This window comes from Oncorhynchus tshawytscha, unplaced genomic scaffold (genome assembly GCF_018296145.1).
Source record: "Oncorhynchus tshawytscha isolate Ot180627B unplaced genomic scaffold, Otsh_v2.0 Un_contig_3338_pilon_pilon, whole genome shotgun sequence".
Lineage (NCBI taxonomy): Eukaryota > Metazoa > Chordata > Actinopteri > Salmoniformes > Salmonidae > Oncorhynchus > Oncorhynchus tshawytscha.
Genome location: NW_024609575.1, coordinates 18,431 through 46,071, shown reverse-complemented (window position 1 = coordinate 46,071; position 27,641 = coordinate 18,431). Strand labels below are relative to the sequence as shown.

At 45.7% G+C, this 27,641-nt stretch overlaps 1 pseudogene; it reads left to right on the top strand.

The window, feature by feature from the left end:
- Positions 1-8,946: 8,946 nt before the first annotated feature.
- LOC112216908 overlaps positions 8,947-27,641 on the top strand; it is a 32,993-nt pseudogene continuing 14,298 nt past the window's right edge.

Here is a 27,641-nt window from a genome sequence, read left to right as displayed (position 1 = left end):
TAGGCTAATAGCTAACGTTGGCTAGGCTAATAGCTAACGTTGGCTAGGCTAATAGCTAACGTTGGCTAGGCTAATAGCTAACGTTGGCTAGGCTAATAGCTAACGTTGGCTAGGCTAATAGCTAACGTTGGCTAGGCTAATAGCTAACGTTGGCTAGGCTAATAGCTAACGTTGGCTAGGCTAATAGCTAACGTTAGCTGGCTGACTCGCTTGCTGGCTGACTCGCTTGCTGGCTAAGATAATTGCATATAGCAAACATTTTGGATAATTGGTTAGATGGAAGGGCTGGATATTGATGCACGGACCGATTTGGGTTTTTACTTTACATTCTATGTCGGCCGTCAATGTAATTAAGAATTTGTTTTTATTGGACTTGCCTAGTTAAAGATTTTTTATTTTTATTATAAATATAACGGTATTTGAATGTTTGGTTTGTTAAATGTGATATGTCGTGTGTAACGTCCATTTTGATCGTTTACTCTGCTACTTGAGTCATCTCTCTCTGCTCTCCCTCGTTGCCACACAGACCTAGCCCCGCCCCTGTCATTCAGGGAGCTCACGTGTTGGTTCTGGCCCACCAAACACGTGCGCTCAGTCTGCATGGTCAACGCAACAATATCAATACACTTCTAGAATGTACCCTTCCTTTTGTTTCTTACATCTGCAAACAGCTAGTTTGTCTTTTCTTAGCGAGTTGTTCTATATCGTGTTAGCCGCTAGCTAGATAATAGATGTACCGAGTCAGAGCAAAGATAGCTAGTTATACAGCCTGATACCAGTGATGGTGGAGGCCTAAATCAGCATGTTTGTGAAACAGTATCTTCTAAACCAATAAGATCAGGAGAAGCATGAATATATTATCTACATGAAGTAGCTCCTCCCTGGCATTTTCATTTGTTGTCATGCCAACCAACACTGTTTTCAAAATTCCCACTTATTTATATTCTGACTATAGAATTAAAATAATTATTCTTATTTCCATGATTTCAACGGTTCTCCAAAGTGTTTTGATCTAAATTAGAAGTCAAATCGCAATTACATTTGGTAAAAATAAATCCTTGATTTTTTGGGAGGGACAATAATGTGCAGCCCTGCGTGGCAGTGTGAAAATAATCACAAATGAGTGCAGGAAATGAAGAAATTGATGGAAATGTAGGAAGTTGTATTTGGTTAAAGTTTAATTGTACAATATAAAACAATAAGAATGGAGAAAGAATTTTGTATTATTCAAAAACCTAAAATCCCGTCAAATACCATCCTATGTGATATTATATATTTGGGCCATATTGCCCAGCCCTATTAGATGGTGTTATGTATTAGCGACACTTTGGGTTACTTTAATGTAGCTGTAAGCTGGGTGTTGATAGCAACTGGCTGACTCATTCAGTGCTAACGTAACGCTAGCAGGCTGGTAGGGCTAATGCTAGCAGGCTGGTAGGGCTAACGCTAGCAGGCTGGTAGGACTAACGCTAGCAGGCTGGTAGGGCTAACGCTAGCAGGCTGGTAGAACTAACACTAGCAGGCTGGTAGGGCTAATGCTAGCAGGCTGGTAGGGCTAACGCTCGCAGGCTGGTAGGACTAACGATGCAATATCAACCACACTGCACACTGCCCTAACCCATCTGGACAAGAGGAATACCTATGTGAGAATGCTGTTCATCGACTACAGCTCGGCATTCAACACCATAGTACCCTCCAAGCTCGTCATCAAGCTCGAGACCCTGGGTCTCGACCCCGCCCTGTGCAACTGGGTACTGGACTTCCTGACGGGCCGCCCCCAGGTGGTGAGGGTAGGCAACATCTCCTCCCCGCTGATCCTCAACACTGGGGCCCCACAAGGGTGCGTTCTGAGCCCTCTCCTGTACTCCCTGTTCACCCACGACTGCGTGGCCATGCACGCCTCCAACTCAATCATCAAGTTTGCGGACGACACAACAGTGGTAGGCTTGATTACCAATAACGACGAGACGGCCTACAGGGAGGAGGTGAGGGCCCTCGGAGTGTGGTGTCAGGAAAATAACCTCACACTCAACGTCAACAAAACTAAGGAGATGATTGTGGACTTCAGGAAACAGCAGAGGGAACACCCCCCCATCCACATCGATGGAACAGTAGTGGAGAGGGTAGCAAGTTTTAAGTTCCTCGGCATACACATCACAGACAAACTGAATTGGTCCACTCACACAGACAGCATCGTGAGGAAGGCGCAGCAGCGCCTCTTCAACCTCAGGAGGCTGAAGAAATTCGGCTTGTCACCAAAAGCACTCACAAACTTCTACAGATGCACAATCGAGAGCATCCTGGCGGGCTGTATCACCGCCTGGTATGGCAACTGCACCGCCCTCAACCGTAAGGCTCTCCAGAGGGTAGTGAGGTCTGCACAACGCATCACCGGGGGCAAACTACCTGCCCTCCAGGACACCTACACCACCCGATGCTACAGGAAGGCCATAAAGATCATCAAGGACATCAACCACCCGAGCCACTGCCTGTTCACCCCGCTGTCATCCAGAAGGCGAGGTCAGTACAGGTGCATCAAAGCTGGGACCGAGAGACTGAAAAACAGCTTCTATCTCAAGGCCATCAGACTGTTAAACAGCCACCACTAACATTGAGTGGCTACTGCCAACACACTGTCAATGACACTGACTCTACTCCAGCCACTTTAATCATGGGAATTGATGGGAAATGATGTAAATATATCACTAGCCACTTTAAACAATGCTACCTTATATAATGTTACTTACCCTACATTATTCATCTCATATGCATACGTAGATACTGTACTCTATATCATCGACTGCATCCTTATGTAATACATGTATCACTAGCCACTTTAACTACGCCACTTGGTTTACATACTCATCTCATATGTATATACTGTACTCGATATCATCTACTGTATCTTGCCTATGCTGCTCTGTACCATCACTCATTCATATATCCTTATGTACATATTCTTTATCCCCTTCCCCGTATAAGACAGTAGTTTTTTTGGAATTGTTAGTTAGATTACTTGTTCGTTATTACTGCATTGTCGGAACTAGAAGCACAAGCATTTCGCTACACTCGCATTAACATCTGCTAACCATGTGTATGTGACAAATAAAATTTGATTTGATTTGACCTGGCAGTACGGTGCCAGGACAACAACCTCTGCCTCAACATCAGCAAGACAAAAGAGTTGACCGTGGAAAACACAGGAAACAGAGGGCCAAGCACGCCCCCATCACTTCAACGGGGCTGTAGTGGTGTAGGGTTCAAGTTCCTCTGTGTTCACATCACCAAGGATACATCCCTTCATCACTTCTGTAGTGGTGTGGGGTTCAAGTTCCTCTGTGTTCACATCACCAAGGATCCATCACTTCATCACTTCTGTAGTGGTGTGGGGTTCAAGTTCCTCTGTGTTCACATCACCAAGGATACATCCCTTCATCACTTCTGTAGTGGTGTGGGGTTCAAGTTCCTCTGTGTTCACATCACCAAGGATCCATCACTTCATCACTTCTGTAGTGGTGTGGGGTTCAAGTTCCTCTGTGTTCACATCACCAAGGATATATCATGGTCCACACAAACTAAGACAGTCCTCAAGAGGGCACAACAACACCTCTTCCCCCTCAGCAGGCTGAAAGGATCTGGGTCCTCAGATCCTCCAAAAGTTCGACAGCTGCACCACTGAGAGCATCTTGACTGGCTGCAACACCGCTTGGTACGGAAACTGCCCGGCCTCCGACCGCAAGGCGCTACAGAGGGTAGTGCGTAGGGCCCAGTAAATCACGGGGGCCGAGCTTCCTGCCATCCAGGACCGATATGCCTATAGGTTCGAGTCCAGGCTGTATCACAACCAGCCATGGGAGTCCCATAGGGCGGCGCACAATTGGCCCAGTGTCGTAAAGGTTTGGCCGTGGTAGGCAGTCATTGTAAATAAGAATTTGTTCTTAGCTGATTTTCCTAGTTAAATAAAATACAAAAACAAATAAGAAATGCTTAGAAATAACCAGGCTAAAGCAATGGATGTACAGGCTGAATGAATGGAGATTTATGATGGCAAAATGCTGTACTGATGTGAATGGCTACAGAATCCCAGTCACACACAGGGAACGGGGATCAGAGGTCCTAACGTGTGATGTATTAGGATCCCCAGTAGCCGACGGCAACGGAGACAGCTCGTCTCCACTGGGATCCGACACATAACAAAGAATACAATGCAGAAAAAAATACTTCACAGTTTACATATATTTAAAAACATGCATATGTAGTGTGTCTATCAGTTACACATACCTGTCAGTACAGACACACAACAAGTCACATGGAGGTCACATGGTCACACATGGGGAGGGGCGGTGTGTCGTGAGCTATTGCTTCATCGGTTGTTTCCAAACCAGGTCTGAGGTTCACTAGTGCTGTATAAGATAGAAGGGAGCACCAGGCACTCACGGCTGTGTAATACCGTATGTTTCCTTGACTGTGTTCTGGACCTGGGGACTGTGAAAAGACCCCTGGTGGCGTGTCTGGTGGGGTAAGTGTGTGTGTCAGAGCTGTGTGTACCGTGACTATGGAAACTATTTGGAATTTCCAACACTTTGTTATTAAAACAATTAGTGTCCTTCCTCAACTCTCAGCCAGGAGAGACTGTGTGCCCTCTGGTTACAATGAAGTGCAAGACTGTGTGCCCTCTGGTTACAATGAAGTGCAAGACTGTGTGCCCTCTGGTTACAATGAAGTGCAAGACTGTGTGCCCTCTGGTTACAATGAAGTGCAAGACTGTGTGCCCTCTGGTCACAATGAAGTGCAAGACTGTGTGCCCTCTGGTTACAATGAGCCTCCATCATCAAGCCTACCACTGTTGTGTCGTCCGCAAACTTGATGATTGAGTTGGAGGCGTGCATGGCCACGCAGTCGTGGGTGAACAGGGAGTACAGGAGAGGGCCCAGAACGCACCCTTGTGGGGCCCCAGTGTTGAGGATCAGCAGGGAGGAGATGTTGTTGCCTACCCTCACCACCTGGGGGCGGCCCGTCAGGAAGTCCAGTACCCAGTTGCACAGGGCGGGGTCGAGACCCAGGGTCTCAAGCTTGATGACGAGCTTGGAGGGTACTATGGTGTTGAATGCCGAGCTGTAGTCGATGAACAGCATTCTCACATAGGTATTCCTCTTGTCCAGATGGGTTAGGGCAGTGTGCAGTGTGGTTGAGATTGCATCGTCTGTGGACCTATTTGGGCGGTAAGCAAATTGGAGTGGGTCAAGGGTGTCAGGTAGGGTGGAGGTGATATGGTCCTTGACTAGTCTCTCAAAGCACTTCATGATGACGGATGTGAGTGCTACGGGCGGTAGTCGTTTAGCTCAGTTACCTTAGCTTTCTTGGGAACAGGAACAATGGTGGCCCTCTTGAAGCATGTGGGAACAGCAGACTGGTATAGGGATTGATTGAATATGTCCGTAAACACACCGGCCAGCTGGTCTGCGCATGCTCTGAGGGCGCGGCTGGGGATGCCGTCTGGGCCTGCAGCCTTGCGAGGGTTAACACGTCTAAATGTCTTACTCACTTCGGCTGCAGTGAAGGAGAGACCGCATGTTTTCGTTGCAGGCCGTGTCAGTGGCACTGTATTGTCCTCAAAGCGGGCAAAAAGTTATTTAGTCTGCCTGGGAGCAAGACATCCTGGTCCGTGACTGGGCTGGGTTTCTTCCTGTAGTCCGTGATTGACTGTAGACCCTGCCACATGCCTCTTGTGTCTGAGCCGTTGAATTGAGATTCTACTTTGTCTCTGTACTGGCGCTTAGCTGGTTTGATAGCCTTGCGGAGGGAATAGCTGCACTGTTTGTATTCAGTCATGTCACCAGACACCTTGCCCTGATTAAAAGCAGTGGTTCGCGCCTTCAGTTCCACACGAATGCTGCCATCAATCCACGGTTTCTGGTTAGGGAATGTTTTAATCGTTGCTATGGGAACGACATCTTCAACGCACGTTCTAATGAACTCGCACACCGAATCAGCGTATTCGTCAATGTTGTTGTCTGACGCAATACGAAACATCATATCAACGGAAGGTCTCTGACCTCCTACCTATTAGGTGTCTCATCGTTGTCTGTGATCAGGCCTTCCACTGTTGTGTCATCACCAAACATGATGGTGTTGGAGTCGTGCGAGGCCACGCAGTTGTGGGTGAAGCTAGTATAGGAGGGACTAAGCTTGCACCAGTGAGGGGCCCCCGTGTTGAGGGTCAGTATGCGTTGTTCCCTATCCTCACCACCTGGGTGCGGCCCGTCCGGAAGTCCAAGATCCAGTTGTAGAGGGAGGTGTTCAGTCCCAGGGTCCTTAGCTAAGTGATGAACTTGGAGGGCAGTAGGGTGTTGAACACTGAGCTGTAGTCAACGAACAGCATTCTCACAGGTTCCTGTTGTCCAGGTGGGAAAGGGCAGAGTGGAGGGTAATAGAGATGGGGTCGTCTGTGGATCTGTTGGGGAGGTAAGCAAATTGGAGTGGGTCCAGGATGTCTGGGATATGGTGTTGATGTGAGCCATGACCAGCCTCTCAAACCAGTGTCTACATACAGTTCAGTCAAAAGTTTGGACATATGACACATTATATAATGTATGTATGTATGTATACACAGACAGTACCAGTCAAAAGATTGGACACACCTACTCGCTCCAGGGTTTTTCTTTATTTGTACTATTTTCTACATTGTAGAATAACAGTGAAAACATCAACACTATGAAATAACACATATAGTAACCAAAAAAAAGTGTTAAACAAATCAAAATATATTTGAGATTTTTCAACGGAAGCTACGCTTTGCCTTGAGGACAGCTTTTACACACTCTTGGCATTCTCTCAACCAGCTTCATGAGGTGGAATGCATTTCACCTGGAATGCATTTCAATTAACAGGTGTGCCTTGTTAAAAGTTAATTTGTGGAAATTATTTCCTTCTTAATGTGTTTGAGCCAATCAGTTGTGTTGTGACAAGGTAGGGGTGGTATACTGAAGATAGCCCTATTTAGTAAAAGACCAACTCCATATTATGGCAAGAACAGCTCAAATAAGCAAAGAGAAACAACAGTCCATCATTACTTTAAGACATGAAGGTCCGTCAATACGGAACATTTAAAGTGCAGTCGCTAAAACCATCAAGAGCTATGATGAAACTGGCTTTTATGAGGACCACCACAGGAAAGGCCCAGAGACACTTCTACAGCAGTGGATCAGTTCATTAGAGTGACCAGCCTCAGAAATTGCAGCCCAAATAAATGCTTTACAGAGTTCATCAGGTGACATTGTTAGGGCTCCCGAGTGGCGCAGCGGTCTAAGGCACTGCATCTTAGAAGCAAGAGGCAACGACTGCAGTTTGCCTTACCACTGACTGCTGGACATCAAGGGTAACCACTTCTTACAGGTCGGTTACATGTCACTTCATTGAAGATTTTTCGCTGTCTCGCTGTCTTCTAGACTGCTTTGAGTTCAGCGACAGACACACCTCAGAGAACTTGGCAGAGGAACTGTTGTGATTGGCCAGAGAATGGCAAGTAGATGGAAAAGTGGTCTGTTATGTTAGTGACAATGCAGCTAACATAACCAAAGCCACAAACATTTTAAAATGGACCCATCATCCATGTCTTGCCCACACAAGCAACCTGATTGTAAGAGATGCTCTGAAGGTGATGAAGGCCACTGTGGACAAAGTGAAATCAGCTGTGGAATACTTCCACAGGAGCACAGTAGGTGCTGATAAACTAAACGTCTACACAACGCCAGATGGGGATGCCTGAGCTGAGGCCTAAACAAGACTGCACTACAAGGTGGAATTCAACATTTTACTATTTTTTTTTACTAGGCAAGTCAGTTAAGAAGAAATTCTTATTTTCAATGACGGCCTCGGAACAGTGGGGGCAGAACGACAGATTTGTACCTTGTCAGCTCGGGGATTCGAACTTGCAACCTTTCGGTTGCTAGTCCCACGCTCTTACCACTAGGCTACCCTGCCGCCCCATGTTGAAGTGGTTTCTTGAGTCAAAGGATGACATCATCTCTACCCTGGCCATTGTCCATGTACCTGTTGATGCTCTGACCCAAGAGGAATGGGAGGTGGTGGAGGAGGTGGGCGGAGTCCTGGAACCCTTTGAGCAGATCACTGTGGAGATCAGGGGAGAGAGGTACAGTAAGCAGTTATTACTACATCATTATTTAATCCAGTATTGTATATGTAGATGAGCAGTAGATGAGACTGTAGTATCAGTAGACAAAACATGAACCTGAACTAATAAGTTACTGTTCTCTCTATTCAGCTATGTGACAGCCTCACAAATGATACTCCTGTGTAAGGGTCTGCAGCCAATCACAGCCAGACGCCTGAGAGAAGCAAATGTAACCACAGGACATGTGACAGAGTTGATGGACACTCTTATGTTCATCAACGGACAGAAAGTTCCATAGAATGGAATATAATTTATATGTACTTTATTTATATAAATTAAAAAGTTATACTTGAAATGCAATTGTTTAATAGCATCCTTTTTCATAACAAACTAATGCATTTTTTAAAAATTAATTAAGCTAGAGTATGATTTAATTTAATATTTTATTAGAATTGTTTAAACACCAATTATAGTCAAACTATCGCAAACTGTTTGACTTGAAAAAATACCAAACTTTTTTTTTAAAAGAGCCGTTTAGGATCCAACATAGCCAGCTCACTGAAAAGAGCCGGAATGCCCATCACTACAAGATCCGCCAACCCAATTCCAAAGAAGATAAGAATACTATAGAATAAGTTTCAGTGGAACCCTGCTAAACGGCAAAAAAATATATATATATATATTCAAGCCGCTTCACGGGTTAGTTTACATACAAATCACTTCCAAACCAAATGGTATAAAGATATATGATGATTTTACTCGGAAGTATTTAGTGAATTGCTCAATATGCGCATCGAGCGCAGCCTTGACTCTCTTCAGAACGCAGCAGGTAATCTCGCGATAACAGCACAGATCTTGTTCTCGGAAAGGAGGGAGTTCGAAGTAATGCTAGCTAGCTGTTGTTACTATCTATAACTACCTAACTAGTCAACTTTTTTAAACGTCAAGTGCCAAGGTAAGATCTGATCAAGCTGTATAATAAATTCTATAACGTGTCCATATGATTTAAAAGTCGGATTATTTGCCGACGTCTATCCGATCAACATAATTTATAATTTGTTGATTGAGCTTGCTAGCTAACGTTAGCTAACTAGGGGATTCGAGACGTCTTGGTAACCAACGTTAACTATCTTAGACAAGTTGTTGTGATCACATCATTTATGTTTATCAACTGCGACTCGTCCATCCTATAAATGACCGAGTAATCCATAGTTATTAGGCAACCCTGGTAGCAGGTTAGCATGGCTAGTTGGGAAACTCGTTCACGTTAGTAGCTCTGGTCCATGGCGTTACACGTGGCTTGACCCTTCATCATTACTTTTATTGTGCAATGTTAGTGACTTTGCTAATGTACTGACCAACTTTTCTTTGTAAGCTCATTTCAAACATCATGTCGCGACTTTCGGACACCTTTTTATTTAACCCCAGACTAGCTTTGCTCCAGGCGCATGCGTCGGATCAGCAATACTGAAATAGAGTTGTGCATCCGAATGGACCAGCGTATAAGGTAGCTTTTTATTTCTTTAACCTTTATTTAACTAAACCCTAACCCGGAAGACGTTGGGCAAATTATGCACTGCCCTATGGGACTCCTAATCACGGCTGGGTTGTGATACAGCCTGGAATCGAACCAGGGGTCTGTAGTGACACCTGTAGCACTGAGATGCAGTGCCTTAAACTGCTGCGCCACTCTGGAGCTAGCTAACATGCGTCTTCTTGCCCACCAGAGAGAGTCGCCCCAAAATGCTCGTTGACCATGGACGTAGTCTCCTATGTCACATAGGAATATGACTGTACCTTCGCTCTGTTCGAGTGCAGTAAGCTTGTAAAAAATAAACTCTTGACCATGGACATTGTATGTAGCTCCTATAAATATTGGTCTCTCTCTCTTATAGAAGCTACAGCAACAGTGTAAACAGTGGACCATGGACATTGAGGATGACACGACGGTGTTCTCCACTCTGAAGTCCTTTAAGAGTTTCATCTCTCTTCCGGACACGTCTCGGAACCAGGGAGAACCCGCCCCGGTGCAGAGCCACGTCCTACAGAACCAGTACCTGCAGAGATTACAGGTGGGTGGAGTAGGACAGACACACACAGAGCCATGTCCTACAGAACCAGTACCTGCAGAACCAGTACCTGCAGAACCAGTACCTGCAGAGGTTACAGGTGGGTGGAGTAGGCCTGACACACACAGAGCCACGTCCTACAGAACCAGTACCTACAGAGATTACAGGTGGGTGGAGTAGGACAGACACACAGAGCCATGTCCTACAGAACCAGTACCTGCAGAACCAGTACCTGCAGAACCAGTACCTGCAGAGGTTACAGGTGGGTGGAGTAGGACAGACACACACAGAGCCACGTCCTACAGAACCAGTACCTGCAGAACCAGTACCTACAGAGATTACAGGTGGGTGGAGTAGGACAGACACACACACAGACCCAGTACCTACAGAGATTACAGGTGGGTGGAGTAGGACAGACACACACAGAGCCACGTCCTACAGAACCAGTACCTACAGAACCAGTACCTGCAGACCCAGTACCTGCAGAGATTACAGGTGGGTGCAGTAGGACAGACACACACAGAACCACATCCTACAGAACCAGTACCTACAGAACCAAGTACCTACAGAGATTACAGGTGGGTGGAGTAGGACAGTCATGTAAGGAGAGACACAGAGAGAGACACACCTTCCCCGGTGTAGCACCACATCCTACAGAACCAGTACCTACAGAACCAGTACCTACAGAACCAGTACCTACAGAACCAGTACCTACAGAGATTACAGGTGGGTGGAGTAGGACAGACACGGTGCAGCACCACGTCCTACACCAACAGTATTTAGAGGACAGAGGTGGTGGGACTGACACATTGTGTTGTTGTGAATGACCAGAGACTGCAGAGAGAAGGTACAGTCTGAAACCTGTGTATGTAAGATACAGGAAGTGACCCGTGTGTCTCTGTGTAGTTGCTGGAGGCAGCAGAGAAGGTTCAGTCTAAGACCCAGCTGATCCAGTTGGATCAGGAGAAGAGACAGATGGAGATCAGTCACAAGAGAGCACGCATCGAACTGGAGAAGAACGCTACGCTGAGCGCTAGGGACTTTGAGGTATGTAACACACACACCTGGAGGTAACACACACATACACCTGGAGGTAACACACACATACACCTGGAGGTAACACACACATACACCTGGAGGTAACACACACATACACCTGGAGGTAACACACACATACACCTGGAGGTAACACACACATACACCTGGAGGTAACACACACACACATACACCTGGAGGTAACACACACACACATACACCTGGAGGTAACACACACACACATACACCTGGAGGTAACACACACACACATACACCTGGAGGTAACACACACACACATACACCTGGAGGTAACACACACACACATACACCTGGAGGTAACACACACACACATACACCTGGAGGTAACACACACACACATACACCTGGAGGTAACACACACACACATACACCTGGAGGTAACACACACACACATACACCTGGAGGTAACACACACACACATACACCTGGAGGTAACACACACGCACATACACCTGGAGGTAACACACACGCACATACACCTGGAGGTAACACACACGCACATACACCTGGAGGTAACACACACGCACATACACCTGGAGGTAACACACACGCACATACACCTGGAGGTAACACACACGCACATACACCTGGAGGTAACACACACGCACATACACCTGGAGGTAACACACACGCACATACACCTGGAGGTAACACACACGCACATACACCTGGAGGTAACACACACGCACATACACCTGGAGGTAACACACACGCACATACACCTGGAGGTAACACACACGCACATACACCTGGAGGTAACACACACGCACATACACCTGGAGGTAACACACACGCACATACACCTGGAGGTAACACACACGCACATACACCTGGAGGTAACACACACGCACATACACCTGGAGGTAACACACACGCACATACACCTGGAGGTAACACACACGCACATACACCTGGAGGTAACACACACGCACATACACCTGGAGGTAACACACACGCACATACACCTGGAGGTAACACACACGCACATACACCTGGAGGTAACACACACGCACATACACCTGGAGGTAACACACACGCACATACACCTGGAGGTAACACACACGCACATACACCTGGAGGTAACACACACGCACATACACCTGGAGGTAACACACACGCACATACACCTGGAGGTAACACACACGCACATACACCTGGAGGTAACACACACACACATACACCTGGAGGTAACACACACACACATACACCTGGAGGTAACACACACACACATACACCTGGAGGTAACACACACACACATACACCTGGAGGTAACACACACACACATACACCTGGAGGTAACACACACACACATACACCTGGAGGTAACACACACACACATACACCTGGAGGTAACACACACACACATACACCTGGAGGTAACACACACACACACACCTGGAGGTAACACACACACACACACCTGGAGGTAACACACACACACACCTGGAGGTAACACACACACACACACACACACCTGGAGGTAACACACACACACACACACACCTGGAGGTAACACACACACACACACCTGGAGGTAACACACACACACACACCTGGAGGTAACACACACACACACCTGGAGGTAACACACACACACACACACACACCTGGAGGTACACACACACACACACACACACCTGGAGGTAACACACACACACACACCTGGAGGTAACACACACACACACACCTGGAGGTAACACACACACACACCTGGAGGTAACACACACATACACCTGGAGGTAACACACACATACACATGGAGGTAACACACGCACACATACACCTGGAGGTAACACACGCACACATACACCTGGAGGTAACACACGCACACATACACCTGGAAGTAACACACGCACACATACACCTGGAAGTAACACACGCACACATACACCTGGAAGTAACACACGCACACATACACCTGGAAGTAACACACGCACACATACACCTGGAAGTAACACACGCACACATACACCTGGAAGTAACACACGCACACATACACCTGGAAGTAACACACGCACACATACACCTGGAAGTAACACACGCACACATACACCTGGAAGTAACACACGCACACATACACCTGGAAGTAACACACGCACACATACACCTGGAAGTAAACACACGCACACATACACCTGGAAGTAACACACGCACACATACACCTGGAAGTAACACACGCACACATACACCTGGAAGTAACACACGCACACACATGGAGGTAACACACACACACACATGGAGGTAACACACACACACACATACACCTGGAGGTAACACACACACACACACCTGGAAGTAACACACACACACACACCTGGAAGTAACACACGCACACACACACCTGGAAGTAACACACGCACACACACACCTGGAAGTAACACACACACACACACACCTGGAGGTAACACACGCACACATACACCTGGAGGTAACACACGCACACATACACCTGGAGGTAACACACGCACACATACACCTGGAGGTAACACACGCACACATACACCTGGAGGTAACACACGCACACACACACCTGGAGGTAACACACACACACACACACCTGGAGGTAACACACACACACACACCTGGAGGTAACACACACACACACACACACCTGGAGGTACACACACACACCTGGAGGTAACACACACACACACACACCTGGAGGTAACACACACATACACATGGAGGTAACACACACACATACACCTGGAGGTAACACACACATACACATGGAGGTAACACACACATACACATGGAGGTAACACACGCACACATACACCTGGAGGTAACACACGGAGGTAACACACATACACCTGGAGGTAACACACGCACACATACACCTGGAAGTAACACATACACCTGGAAGTAACACACGCACACATACACCTGGAAGTAACACACGCACACATACACCTGGAAGTAACACACGCACACACACCTGGAAGTAACACACGCACACATGGACACCTGGAAGTAACACACGCACACACACCTGGAGGTAACACACACACACACACACACACCTGGAGGTAACACACACACACATACACCTGGAGGTAACACACACACACACACCTGGAGGTAACACACACACACACACACACACCTGGAGGTAACACACACACACACACACACACACCTGGAGGTAACACACACACCTGGAGGTAACACACACACACACACACCTGGAGGTAACACACACACACACACACACCTGGAGGTAACACACACATACACATGGAGGTAACACACACATACACATGGAGGTAACACACACATACACCTGGAGGTAACACACACATACACCTGGAGGTAACACACACATACACCTGGAGGTAACACACACATACACATGGAGGTAACACACACATACACATGGAGGTAACACACACATACACATGGAGGTAACACACACATACACATGGAGGTAACACACACATACACATGGAGGTAACACACACATACACATGGAGGTAACACACACATACACATGGAGGTAACACACACATACACATGGAGGTAACACACACATACACATGGAGGTAACACACACATACACATGGAGGTAACACACACATACACATGGAGGTAACACACACATACACATGGAGGTAACACACACATACACATGGAGGTAACACACACATACACATGGAGGTAACACACACACACACATGGAGGTAACACACACACACATACACATGGAGGTAACACACACATACACCTGGAGGTAACACACACATACACCTGGAGGTAACACACACACACACATGGAGGTAACACACACACACACACACATGGAGGTAACACACACACACACATGGAGGTAACACACACACACACACACCTGGAGGTAACACACGCACACACACACCTGGAGGTAACACACGCACACACACACCTGGAGGTAACACACGCACACACACACCTGGAGGTAACACACGCACACACACACCTGGAGGTAACACACGCACACACACACCTGGAGGTAACACACACACACACACACACCTGGAGGTAACACACACATACACATGGAGGTAACACACACATACACATGGAGGTAACACACACATACACATGGAGGTAACACACACATACACATGGAGGTAACACACACATACACATGGAGGTAACACACACATACACATGGAGGTAACACACACATACACATGGAGGTAACACACACATACACATGGAGGTAACACACACATACACATGGAGGTAACACACACATACACATGGAGGTAACACACACATACACATGGAGGTAACACACACATACACATGGAGGTAACACACACATACACATGGAGGTAACACACACATACACATGGAGGTAACGCACACATACACATGGAGGTAACGCACACATACACATGGAGGTAACGCACACATACACATGGAGGTAACGCACACATACACATGGAGGTAACGCACACATACACATGGAGGTAACACACGCACACATACACATGGAGGTAACACACGCACACATACACCTGGAGGTAACACACGCACACATACACCTGGAGGTAACACACGCACACATACACCTGGAGGTAACACACGCACACATACACCTGGAGGTAACACACGCACACATACACCTGGAGGTAACACACGCACACATACACCTGGAGGTAACACACGCACACATACACCTGGAGGTAACACACGTACACCTGGAGGTACACACGCACACATACACCTGGAGGTAACGCACACATACACCTGGAGGTAACGCACACATACACATGGAGGTAACACACGGAGGTAACACACATACACCTGGAGGTAACACACGCACACATACACCTGGAGGTAACACACGCACACATACACCTGGAGGTAACACACGCACACATACACCTGGAGGTAACACACGCACACATACACCTGGAGGTAACACACGCACACATACACCTGGAGGTAACACACGCACACATACACCTGGAGGTAACACACGCACACATACACCTGGAGGTAACACACGCACACATACACCTGGAGGTAACACACGCACACATACACCTGGAGGTAACACACGCACACATACACCTGGAGGTAACACACGCACACATACACCTGGAGGTAACACACGCACACATACACCTGGAGGTAACACACGCACACATACACCTGGAGGTAACACACACGCACACATACACCTGGAGGTAACACACGCACACATACACCTGGAGGTAACACACGCACACATACACCTGGAGGTAACACACGCACACATACACCTGGAGGTAACACACACCTGCACACATACACCTGGAGGTAACACACGCACACATACACCTGGAGGTAACACACGCACACACCTGGAGGTACACCTGGAGGTAACACACGCACACATACACCTGGAGGTAACACACGCACACATACACCTGGAGGTAACACACGCACACATACACCTGGAGGTAACACACGCACACATACACCTGGAGGTAACACACGCACACATACACCTGGAGGTAACACACGCACACATACACCTGGAGGTAACACACGCACACATACACCTGGAGGTAACACACGCACACATACACCTGGAGGTAACACACGCACACATACACCTGGAGGTAACACACGCACACACACACCTGGAGGTAACACACGCACACACACACCTGGAGGTAACACACGCACACACACACCTGGAGGTAACACACGCACACACACACCTGGAGGTAACACACGCACACACACACCTGGAGCACACGCACACACACACCTGGAAGTAACACACGCACACACACACCTGGAAGTAACACACGCACACACACACCTGGAAGTAACACACGCACACACACACCTGGAAGTAACACACGCACACACACACCTGGAAGTAACACACGCACACACACACCTGGAAGTAACACACGCACACACACACCTGGAAGTAACACACGCACACACACACCTGGAAGTAACACACGCACACACACACCTGGAAGTAACACACGCACACACACACCTGGAAGTAACACACACACACACACCTGGAACACACACACACACACGCACACACACCACCTGAAGGTAACACACGCACACACATACACCTGGAGGTAACACACGCACACACACACCTGGAGGTAACACACGCACACACACACCTGGAGGTAACACACACACACACCTGGAGGTAACACACACACACACCTGGAGGTAACACACACATACACATGGAGGTAACACACACATACACATGGAGGTAACACACACATACACATGGAGGTAACACACACATACACATGGAGGTAACACACACATACACATGGAGGTAACACACACATACACATGGAGGTAACACACACATACACATGGAGGTAACACACACATACACATGGAGGTAACACACACATACACATGGAGGTAACACACACATACACATGGAGGTAACACACACATACACATGGAGGTAACACACACATACACATGGAGGTAACACACACATACACATGGAGGTAACACACACATACACATGGAGGTAACACACACATACACATGGAGGTAACACACACATACACATGGAGGTAACACACACATACACATGGAGGTAACACACACATACACATGGAGGTAACATACACATGGAGGTAACACACACATACACATGGAGGTAACACACACATACACATGGAGGTAACACACACATACACCTGGAGGTAACACACACACACATACACCTGGAGGTAACACACACACACATACACCTGGAGGTAACACACACACACACACCTGGAAGTAACACACACACACACACCTGGAAGTAACACACGCACACACACACCTGGAGGTAACACACGCACACACACACCTGGAGGTAACACACGCACACACACACCTGGAGGTAACACACGCACACACACACCTGGAGGTAACACACGCACACACACACCTGGAGGTAACACACGCACACACACACCTGGAGGTAACACACGCACACATACACCTGGAGGTAACACACGCACACATACACCTGGAAGTAACACACGCACACATACACCTGGAGGTAACACACACACACACACCTGGAGGTAACACACACATACACCTGGAGGTAACACACACACCCATACACACACACAAACACAGCTGGAGGTAACAAACACACACACACACACGCACACCTGGAGTGTTCTGTGTTCTAAATTCTGTGTTCTAAATTCTGTGTTCTGACTTCTGTGTTCTGACTTCTGTGGCCCACGTTCTAATTGTTCCAGCGTGAGGTGGACCGTAACCAGGACCTGCTGGGACGTATCAGACGCCTGGAAGAGAGGGAGGCGGAGTCTAGCCAGAGCCTATCGGAAAAGGCAGAGGCAAACCGTGCTCTACATCGGACCCTGGAGTCTCTCAACAGAAGGGTGGAGGAGAGGGATGGATGGCTCAACACCTCTAACCAGGTACACCTGTTACAGAGATCAGATTATACCATCAGATCACTCCTTTAACCAGGTACACCTGTAACAGAGATCAGATTATACCATCAGATCACTCCTTTAACCAGGTACACCTGTAACAGAGATCAGATTATACCATAAAATCACTCCTCTAACCAGGTACACCTGTAACAGAGATCAGATTATACCATCAGATCACTCCTTTAACCAGGTACACCTGTTACAGAGATCAGATTATACCATCAGATCACTCCTTTAACCAGGTACACCTGTAACAGAGATCAGATTATACCATCAGATCACTCCTTTAACCAGGTACACCTGTTACAGAGATCAGATTATACCATCAGATCACTCCTTTAACCAGGTACACCTGTAACAGAGATCAGATTATACCATCAGATCACTCCTTTAACCAGGTACACCTGTAACAGAGATCAGATTATACCATCAGATCACTCCTTTAACCAGGTACACCTGTAACAGAGATCAGATTATACCATCAGATCACTCCTTTAACCAGGTACACCTGTTACAGAGATCAGATTATAACATCAGATCACTCCTTTAACCAGGTACACCTGTAACAGAGATCAGATTATACCATCAGATCACTCCTTTAACCAGGTACACCTGTAACAGAGATCAGATTATACCATCAGATCACTCCTTTAACCAGGTACACCTGTAACAGAGATCAGATTATACCATCAGATCACTCCATTAACCAGGTACACCTGTAACAGAGATCAGATTATAGCATAAAATCACTCCTCTAACCAGGTACACCTGTAACAGAGATCAGATTATACCATAAAATCACTCCTCTAACCAGGTACACCTGTAACAGAGATCAGATTATAGCATAAAATCACTCCTCTAACCAGGTACACCTGTAACAGAGATCAGATTATATGTCTCCACTAGTTGTCGACTGATGATGATTTTTCAATGCTGATAAAGATTTATTGGAGGACCAAAAAAGCCAATGCCGATTTTTATATATATATATTTGTAATAATGACAATTACAACAATACTGAATGAACACTTTTATTTTAACTTTATATAATACATGAATCAACTCTTTTGTCTCAAATAAATAATGAAACATGTTCAATTTGGTTTAAATAATGCAAAAACACAGTGTTGGAGAAGAAAGTAAAAGTGCAATATGTGCCATGTAAAAAAGCTAAAAGTTTAAGTTCCTTGCTCAGAACATGAGAACATATGAAAGTTTTAGGTTGTAGTTATTATAGGAATTATGACATGTTGACTATTTCTCTCTATACCATTTGTATTTCATATACCTTTGACTATTGTATGTTCTAATAGGCACTTTAGTGCCTGCCACCACTCAGACTGCTCTATCAAATATCAAATCATAGATTTAATTATTATATAATAAACACAGAAATACGAGCCTTTTGTCATCAATATTGTCAAATCCTGAAACTATCATCTCGAAAACAAGACGTTTATTCTTTCAGTGAAATACGGAACCGTTCTGTATTTTATCTAACGGGTGGCATCCATTAGTCTAAATATTCCTGTTACATTGCACAACCTTCAATGTTATGTAAAATTCTGGCAAATTAGTTGGCAACGAGCCAGGCGGCCCACTCTGTTGCATATACCCTGACTCTGTGTGCAATGAACGCAAGAGAAGTGACACAATTTCCCTTGTTAATATTGCCTGCTAAAATGAATATCTTTTAGCTAAATATGCAGGTTTAAAAAATATATACTTCTGTGTATTGATTTTATTAGAGGCGTTTATGTTTATGGTTGGGTACATTCGTGCAATGATTGTGTTTTTGTTAAATTATCCCCCGTTTGGCAGGCTGTGACTCGATGCTAAATTAACAGGCAACGCAGGACAAGCTAGTTAACCTAGTAATATCATCAACCATGTGTAGTTAACTAGTGATTATGTGAAGATTGATTTTTTTTTTTTTACAAGATAAGTTTAACGCTAGCTGGCAACTTACCTTGGCTCCTACTGCACTCGCGTACCAGGTGGTCAGCCTGCTACTCAGTTTCCTCGTGCAATGCAATGCAATGCGCCATAATCGGCGTCCAGAAATTCCCGATTGTTATGAAAACTAGAAATCGCTCTAATTAACCAGTCGACCTCAAGTCTCAAGTCTCACATCGTCAAATTACTATTTTTCTGTGGAGTAACTCATTATTTGTTCTATGTATAATATATTTTAAATCTCAGCCCGCGTCCCCGCAGGAGGCAGTGGTAGTACCACACACAGCTGATGACTACACTGTGTCATTTGTCCCTGTAGAGGATGAGAGGTTTAAAGGATGAGATTGAGGATGAGGTTGATGACTACACTATGTGTTATTTGTCCCTGTAGAGGATGAGCTGTTTAAAGGATGAGGTTGATGACTACACTGTGTTATTTGTCCCTGTAGAGGATGAGCGGTTTAAAGGATGAGGTTGATGACTACACTATGTGTTATTTGTCCCTGTAGGCGGTTTAAAGGATGAGATTGAGGATGAGGTTGATGACTACACTATGTGTTATTTGTCCCTGTAGAGGATGAGAGGTTTAAAGGATGAAGTTGATGACTTTACTATGTGTCATTTGTCCCTGTAGAGGATGAGCTGTTTAAAGGATGAGGTTGATGACTACACTACGTGTTATTTGTCCCTGTAGAGGATGAGCGGTTTAAAGGATGAGGTTGATGACTACACTATGTGTTATTTGTCCCTGTAGAGGATGAGCGGTTTAAAGGATGAGATTGTGGATGAGGTTGATGACTTCACTATGTGTTAGACGGCGAGCGGTTTAAAGGATGAGGTTGAGGATGAGGTTGAGGATGAGGTTGAGGATGAGGTTGAGGATGAGGTTGAGGTTGAGGATGAGGTTGAGGATGAGGTTGAGGATGAGGTTGAGGTTGAGGTTGAGGATGAGGTTGAGGATGAGGTTGAGGATGAGGATGAGGTTGAGGATGAGGATGAGGTTGAGGATGAGGTTGAGGTTGAGGATGAGGTTGAGGATGAGGATGAGGTTGAGGATGAGGTTGAGGATGAGGATGAGGATGAGGTTGAGGATGAGGTTGAGGATGAGGTTGAGGATGAGGTTGATGACTTCACTATGTGTTATTTGTCTCTGTAGACGGCGAGCGGTTTAAAGGATGAGATTGAGGATGAGGTTGATGACTACACTATGTGTTATTTGTCCCTCTAGACGGTGAGCGGTTTAAAGGATGAGATCCGGGACCTGAAGCAGCAGGTCCAGACGCGGGACAACACCATCTCTAACCAGACACTGGAGAACCAGGGACTACAGGAACAAGTGGAGCTACAACACAGGTAACACACACTACTTCCTGGATTTCCTTTCTTCTGATTGGTCCTGCCTGGATTTCCTCCCCCCCTGACTGGTCCTCTTTACAGGAAGTACCAGGAAGTGTCTCAGCGGTGCCAGGCCCTCCAGTTAGCATCATCCACCTGCTCCGACCACGAACTCAAGATTAAGGTGAGGCTAGGATTATTGTTGTTCAAAGTAGGACTAAAATTAATGATGTCTAGATTAAGATTGGTATTAATACAGTTCAGATTGGGACTAGGTTTAGAAAACTAGGAGGTTGGGACTGATGTATGAAGATTGAAACTGATTGTACCTGAATTCAATTTAGGACTAGGGTTGAGATTGGGACTAGAGTTGGGGAGCTAGATTAGGACTGGGATTGGGACTGGAGTTGGAGCTAGGTTAGGATTAAGACTGGGGTTGATATTGGGACTAGAGTTGGGGAGCTAGGTTAGGATTAGGACAGGGATTGAGATTGGGACTAGAGTTGGAGCTAGGTTAGGACTGGGGTTGAGATTGGGACTAGAGTTGGAGCTAGGTTAGGACTGGGGTTGAGATTGGGACTAGAGTTGCGGAGCTAGATTAGGACTGGGATTGGGACTGGAGTTGGAGCTAGGTTAGGATTAAGACTGGGGTTGAGATTGGGACTAGAGTTCGAGCTAGGTTAGCGTTAGGACTGGGGTTGAGATTGGGACTAGAGTTGGAGCTGGATTAGGACTGGGATTGAGATTGGGACTAGAGGTGGAGTTAGGTCAGGATTAGGACTGGGGTTGAGATTGGGACTAGAGTTGGAGCTAGATTAGGATTAGGACTGGGGTTGAGATTGGGACTAGAGTTGGAGCTAGATTAGGATTAGGACTGGGGTTGAGATTGGGACTAGAGTTGGGGAGCTAGGTTAGGATAAGGACTGGGGTTGAGATTGGGACTAGAGTTGGTACTAGGAGAAGGACTGAAGTATCAATCTTGTTTATTCTGTGGTGCTTTATATGCCTGTAGAGGTTTTGAGCTGTTGAACAGGTGCAGGTCCATTTCTTTTGCTTCTGCTTATCTTGGCATCCGTGTGTGTTCTCTCCAAAGTGTCATCTGGGAAGTTAAGTGGTAATTTGTTATGCAATGTAATCACCATTTATTGTTTCTGGGTTTAAACTCTGTCCTCTGTAGGCTTTATAAACTCTCAATGGAATCACCATTTATTGTTTCTGGGTTTAAACTCTGTCCTCTGTAGGCTTTATAAACTCTCAATGTAATCACCATTTATTGTTTCTGGGTTTAAATGACCTGCCATCAAATGAAGAGATGCTATTAACCCTTCAGTCTAACACACAACCTCAAACTCCACCATGTTCACCTTTCAGATGGTCATTAAATCTCTCTTTCATGAGCGGAGAATACAACTCAAAGGTGTGTGTCTGTGTGTGTCTCTCCCCCCCCCCCACCCCTCCCAGGAGTTGGAGAGGAAGTTGGCTCTGCAGGAACAGGATGTTGTCATAGTGAAGAACATGAGGTCAGAGGTCGCTAGGGTCCCGGATATGGACAAGGAGCTCCGACAGCTAAGGGAGGAGAATGTTTACCTCAGGTAACACTACTAGAACACATGGAGCAGGACAGCTAAGAGATTATTTGTAGGTTGTAAAAGAAGACAACTATCATTAATGTCACTTAAACCTCTCTCTCTCTCTCTCACTGTCTCCACTCATTCTGTATCCCAGGGAGACGAGGGAGAACGTGATCCTGCTGAAGGAGGAAACGGAGGGTTTGAGACGTAAGGTAGAACGGATGGAGAAGATGAAAGAGGAGATGGTGAACGTGGAGCTGGAGAAGGAGGTGTGTGACCTGTTTGTGTTTTCTAAATGTTAAACTGGGCTGCAGTGTGCCGTCTGTTCTAACTAATGGTTGTTCTGATACACAACTGAAATGGAAACGTAACTTTAAAAATAAATAATAATATATATTTTTTGTACCTTTTTTATTTAACTAGGCAAGTCAGTTAAGAACAAATTCTTATTTTCAATTACTGCCTAGGAACAGTGGGTTAACTGGCCTAGGAACAGTGGGTTAACTGCCTGTTCAGGGGCAGAACGACAGATTTGTACCTTGTCAGCTCGGGGATTTGAACTCGCAACCTTCCGGTTACTAGTCCAATGCTCTAACCACCAGGCTACCCTGCCTCTAACCACCAGGCTACCCTGCCTCTAACCACCAGGCTACCCTGCCTCTAAGCACCAGGCTACCCTGCCTCTAACCACCAGGCTACCCTGCCTCTAACCACCAGGCTACCCTGCCTCTAACCACCAGGCTACCCTGCCTCTAACCACCAGGCTACCCTGCCTCTAACCACCAGGCTACCCTGCCTCTAACCACCAGGCTACCCTGCCTCTAACCACCAGGCTACCCTGCCTCTAAGCACCAGGCTACCCTGCCTCTAAGCACCAGGCTACCCTGCCTCTAAGCACCAGGCTACCCTGCCTCTAAGCACCAGGCTACCCTGCCTCTAACCACCAGGCTACCCTGCCTCTAAGCACCAGGCTACCCTGCCTCTAACCACTAGGCTACCCTGCCTCTAACCACTAGGCTAACCCTGCCTCTAACCACCAGGCTACCCTGCCTCTAACCACCAGGCTACCCTGCCTCTAACCACCAGGCTACCCTGCCTCTAACCACCAGGCTACCCTGGTTAGCGACAAACAAATCTCAGGGTTGGAAACAATCTGCATAGTAGTTGAATTTGTAAATGTGAAACCTTGAATCCCTACACCCTGGTGTGTCATCTGGTTCCTTCCTCTCCTCCTTCAGAAACTGTCTCAGAAACTGCAGGCCTGGGAGAACCTGGGACAGTCTACTGGACTCAACATACGGTCAGTTGGAATGTCTGTAGTATAATATTTCACCACTGGGTGGAATGTCTCTGTCTGTAGTATAATATTTCACCACTGGGTGGAATGTCTCTGTCTGTAGTATAATATTTCACCACTGGGTGGAATGTCTGTAGTATAATATTTCACCACTGGGTGGAATGTCTGTAGTATAATATTTCACCACTGGGTGGAATGTCTGTAGTATAATATTTCACCACTGGGTGGAATGTCTGTAGTATAATATTTCACCACTGGGTGGAATGTCTGTAGTATAATATTTCACCACTGGGTGGAATGTCTGTAGTATAATATTTCACCACTGGGTGGAATGTCTGTAGTATAATATTTCACCACTGGGTGGAATGTCTGTAGTATAATATTTCACCACTGGGTGGAATGTCTGTAGTATAATATTTCACCACTGGGTGGAATGTCTGTAGTATAATATTTCACCACTGGGTGGAATGTCTGTAGTATAATATTTCACCACTGGGTGGAATGTCTGTAGTATAATATTTCACCACTGGGTGGAATGTCTGTAGTATAATATTTCACCACTGGGTGGAATGTCTGTAGTATAATATTTCACCACTGGGTGGAATGTCTGTAGTATAATATTTCACCACTGGGTGGAATGTCTCTAGTATAATATTTCACCACTGGGTGGAATGTCTCTGTCTGTAGTATAATATTTCACCACTGGGTGGAATGTCTCTAGTATAATATTTCACCACTGGGTAGAATGTCTGTAGTATAATATTTCACCACTGGGTGGAATGTCTCTGTCTGTAGTATAATATTTCACCACTGGGTAGAATGTCTGTAGTATAATATTTCACCACTGGGTGGAATGTCTGTAGTATAATATTTCACCACTGGGTGGAATGTCTCTTGTATAATATTTCACCACTGGGTAGAATGTCTGTAGTATAATATTTCACCACTGGGTGGAATGTCTCTAGTATAATATTTCACCACTGGGTGGAATGTCTCTAGTATAATATTTCACCACTGGGTGGAATGTCTCTAGTATAATATTTCACCACTGGGTGGAATGTCTGTAGTATAATATTTCACCACTGGGTGGAATGTCTGTAGTATAATATTTCACCACTGGGTGGAATGTCTGTAGTATAATATTTCACCACTGGGTGGAATGTCTGTAGTATAATATTTCACCACTGGGTGGAATGTCTGTAGTATAATATTTCACCACTGGGTGGAATGTCTGTAGTATAATATTTCACCACTGGGTGGAATGTCTCTAGTATAATATTTCACCACTGGGTGGAATGTCTCTGTCTGTAGTATAATATTTCACCACTGGGTGGAATGTCTGTAGTATAATATTTCACCACTGGGTGGAATGTCTCTAGTATAATATTTCACCACTGGGTAGAATGTCTGTAGTATAATATTTCACCACTGGGTGGAATGTCTCTAGTATAATATTTCACCACTGGGTGGAATGTCTCTGTCTGTAGTATAATATTTCACCACTGGGTGGAATGTCTCTGTCTGTAGTATAATATTTCACCACTGGGTAGAATGTCTGTAGTATAATATTTCACCACTGGGTGGAATGTCTGTAGTATAATATTTCACCACTGGGTGGAATGTCTCTTGTAGGGTATGTCTGTAATAATTTTCACCACTGGGTGGAATGTCTCTAGTATAATATTTCACCACTGGGTGGAATGTCTCTGTCTGTAGTATAATATTTCACCACTGGGTGGAATGTCTCTGTAGTATAATATTTCACCACTGGGTGGAATGTCTCTGTCTCTAGTATAATATTTCACCACTGGGTGGAATGTCTCTGTCTGTAGTATAATATTTCACCACTGGGTGGAATGTCTCTGTCTGTAGTATAATATTTCACCACTGGGTGGAATGTCTCTAGTATAATATTTCACCACTGGGTGGAATGTCTCTGTCTCTAGTATAATATTTCACCACTGGGTGGAATGTCTGTAGTATAATATTTCACCACTGGGTGGAATGTCTGTAGTATAATATTTCACCACTGGGTGGAATGTCTCTAGTATAATATTTCACCACTGGGTGGAATGTCTCTGTCTGTAGTATAATATTTCACCACTGGGTGGAATGTCTCTGTCTGTAGTATAATATTTCACCACTGGGTGGAATGTCTCTAGTATAATATTTCACCACTGGGTGGAATGTCTCTAGTATAATATTTCACCACTGGGTGGAATGTCTGTAGTATAATATTTCACCACTGGGTGGAATGTCTGTAGTATAATATTTCACCACTGGGTGGAATGTCTGTAGTATAATATTTCACCACTGGGTGGAATGTCTGTAGTATAATATTTCACCACTGGGTGGAATGTCTCTGTCTGTAGTATAATATTTCACCACTGGGTGGAATGTCTCTGTCTGTAGTATAATATTTCACCACTGGGTGGAATGTCTCTGTCTGTAGTATAATATTTCACCACTGGGTGGAATGTCTCTAGTATAATATTTCACCACTGGGTGGAATGTCTCTAGTATAATATTTCACCACTGGGTGGAATGTCTGTAGTATAATATTTCACCACTGGGTGGAATGTCTGTAGTATAATATTTCACCACTGGGTGGAATGTCTCTGTCTGTAGTATAATATTTCACCACTGGGTGGAATGTCTGTAGTATAATATTTCACCACTGGGTGGAATGTCTGTAGTATAATATTTCACCACTGGGTGGAATGTCTGTAGTATAATATTTCACCACTGGGTGGAATGTCTGTAGTA